This window comes from Akebia trifoliata, chromosome 2 (assembly GCF_017979445.1).
Source record: "Akebia trifoliata isolate Shusen 1 chromosome 2, ASM1797944v1, whole genome shotgun sequence".
NCBI lineage: Eukaryota > Viridiplantae > Streptophyta > Magnoliopsida > Ranunculales > Lardizabalaceae > Akebia > Akebia trifoliata.
Window position 1 is genome coordinate 18,707,021 of NC_141376.1, and position 3,528 is coordinate 18,710,548.

At 34.5% G+C, this 3,528-nt stretch overlaps 1 pseudogene; it reads right to left on the reverse strand.

Annotated features, from left to right (window-relative positions):
- Positions 1 to 1,015: 1,015 nt before the first annotated feature.
- LOC147409863 (epidermis-specific secreted glycoprotein EP1 pseudogene) lies at positions 1,016 to 2,094 on the reverse strand (annotated as a pseudogene).
- Positions 2,095 to 3,528: the final 1,434 nt, after the last annotated feature.

Consider the following 3,528-nt stretch of genomic DNA (forward strand, 5'->3'; position numbering starts at 1 on the left):
CCCTAAACTCTCTTTGTCTCTTCGTCTCAAATCTGAAACAAAAATAGCCTTCTCTTCGTCTCTTCATCTCAAACGAAAATAACCTTCTCGTCTCAACCTCGATCTCTCTGCTTCTCTCTCATCTCAAACTCGATCTCTCTGTCTCTCATTTCAAGCTTGAAAATGAATTTAATGATTTTTCAGTTGAATCGATAGAAAATGTACGTTGTCCTACATATTTGGATGAGTTTTCAATTGAATTTACCCTTAAACCCTAGATTTTATGTTATAGGGTTTGAACAATCAGTAGTGTGGATTCAAATTTTGGTTCGATTGCAAACCCTAAACCTTTGATTTTATTTTCTAGGTTTTTAAGTCTTAACTACTTAAAAGGGAGTATTCCTTTCTATTGGGACTCTGACTTTTCTCAAGGCCTTATCTTTGCATGCAAATCGACTTAGTGACTCCCTACCAATCCGAGGTAAACAATTTAAATTGTTGTCAAATTTCATTACTAAATAATTTTTGTATAAAACAGATCCTTATTCATTGGATTACACATTTCCCTACAAAAAATTGATACTTACTTTAATATGAAATTCTCTTAAGTCACCTAACATTTGTTGTTGTTGTTATTTCTAGTAATGTTTTATGAAAGATAAATATAATTACTTGAAATTTACTCATTTATGCTAATCTGGCATTTTTATGTATGGTTGAAGCTCGTTGGGCGGGTCTCACAAGAAGAACTAATGGCTCAGTTGCCTTCATTTATGCCTGCTCTTTCTGATGCATTTGGGAACTAGAGTGCAAATGTTCGTAAGGTACCTATTGTTGTCTTTGTTATAATTTGGAAAATTGATGTTTTTGTTCCTGTTCAATGCACCTGTGATTCAATTAACCTTAGAAGGTCTTTTGGTTGATTTAGATTTCTTGATGACTTTATCCTTCAAAATCTTTCCTTTTTTGTAATTATAATCCAAGGTATGCTGAATTTTTAGATAACCAGAATGGACATGCTGTTTTATTGATGAAGCCTCATTTATTATAAAAATAAGTTGCTACTAATCAAATGGCAGGTCTGTTATTGATACTTAAATTTATAACGGTTGAGACTTAAATTGCTGCTTCTGTCCCTTTTTTTATTTTTATTTAATCTTGGTTTACTCTTATCTGGTTTGCATAGACTGTTGTTTTATGTTTGGTGGACATATATATAATGCTCAGAAAAGCATTCTTGTCATACTTGGAAGGGCAAGTATAGATCTTCAGATTATCATCTGATCCTAGTCGAAGAATTGATAATGTACCATTGTATTTTGGTCTAGCCAAAATTAAAGTCCTAGCTGTTGACAAATTATCCATGTTAAACTCATATCGTAACTCATAAGAATAGGCTTCATCCATGTCTGGGGCACTATTGAAGACCACATGTGCCAAGGATCCCTCACGAGCTCCAAAGTCTTGATTTGAGTACAAAGCTTTAAGGTACAAAGCCAATTGTTTTTGCTCCATAACAAAACTGTATGGACCCTCTGAGCCATCGATATCAGATACACGACTAATAAGTCCGATAGGACTACTAGGACGTAGTACAGTACCCACCAATAACGTTTCAGTTGGGTAATCAAAGCTTTGCCACACGAATTGATCTTGATTATCTTGAAAGGACCAAATTACCATTTGGAAGAAGTTTGAGGCCAACGACACCCTTGTTGGCTGTATCGGTTTGCCAAACAATGTGCCCATCAATATCGGCTAGGACTAGATTGCCATTACTAAAAAAATGTCAAAGTGGCATTCTCGTGGACGGGTTTACCACTATTAATTAGCCTCCCAAACCTATTGCATGAGTGATTCAGAACAAGGGGTACCCATACGTAATGCGAGGGTGTAGGCATTTGGGGTAGTGTTATAGAAGCAAAGTGTGAAGGGAGAGTTGAAAACATCTAAAACTCGGTAGTTTCCATCTTACTCTATGATGTATTCTCCGAATTCGCCTTGATTGATAAATTTGAATGTCTTGGAAGGAGGAACAATGGCTTGAGAAACAGAGGAAAGGATGAAGAAGAAAAGGAATATGAAGGAAAATGTGAGTGAAAGTGAAGAAGACATTGTTGGATGGCTCTGTGTTATCTCCCCTCCACATGTTTATTAATAAAGGATCAAGTCAGAACATTAAGTTTGAACCTAGATAATGGGTCTCTTTCTATGACTTGTTATTGTAATGAAGAGCCAATATTAGACTTTGACCACAACTCTTCATTATTTATTTATTTAGATTTTAAATCATTATAATCTAACTAGTCCACGTGGCAAACTCAATCGACTACTCTGACATGACAAGTTCAAAATCGTAGATCTACTCTCCTTGGGATTCATGGCTGTACTTTCCCAGAAAAAAATGTATCTCGAGAGAACCATGTATCCTAAGGAGCATAGATCTCTGCTTCCCCTACTTGTCACATAGTCGATTGAGTATGCCCATGAGATAGTCAGATATCATGACTCTTAGATTTTATAAGCAGTCTTCAACTTATAGTCAAAAACTATACCCTTCAACTATTTTCTAAATACGTGTACATGAGCAATGGCAGTTTTACTTCTCATTTATATAGTAAGTACAAATCAGCTCTTTATTTTTATAAGGAAGAATTATTAGAAGAGAAAACAAAAGATTGTTTTCTTGGGAGCACAAAGTGATTAGACGTATCCTTTGTAGTCTTTCTTTCTAGTTACTTGCCCTACTTTACTAATAATGTTTTGTTACCTATTTAATAAACATGGATGCATGTGTTTGTGTCTGGTGATGATAAGAAGTTTCACAGTGAGCCTTAGGAAACCTGGCATGCTGATACATCCAGTTTTCATTGCATATTTTTGAGAAATATATTTTTAAAATGCTTTAGTTCGTGAGAAGTTTATTATAGAGAACGAATGTGTTTAGATAGGTATCGCAAAAAGTTTATTAAAAACTAGATTTTCTATTGGATAGGCTTTTAATTGAGGATTGAATTTGATTTTTGGGTATGAAGTGGTGCCCATGTAGTGTCCACTTTGCATTAAGATAAGAGAAGTTGTAAGAACCTTCAATTGTTTATATTAGTCTTATGTCTAGTCTCCAAGCATCCCTTTCTCTTTAGATAGTTTAAAAAATAAAAAAATATAACAATGCGTGCCTGATGTTTGCACTACACAAAAATGTTAATTGTTACCACCCCATAAACACCAATTTCAATTTATCTTGATTGAAGTTCTTAGCATCCTTGTCTTTTCCAATCACTTGGGTTACCCTAGATTATGGATATATCCTATGACATGGTGCTTTAAAACCATTCATGTGGTATCGATTGATTTTATTCTTACCTACTTTCTTCTTCATATGGATTTTATATGTTTATTTATTGTTGTTAATTTATCATGTTGGCAGGTCAAGCATCTTTGATGCTAAGGCTGGAATTGCTCTGAATGAGAAGTTTGTGAAACTCATGTTTTGGTATGATAATGAATGGGGTTACAGGTAATTTCACTCTCTCTTGTATTGATGAT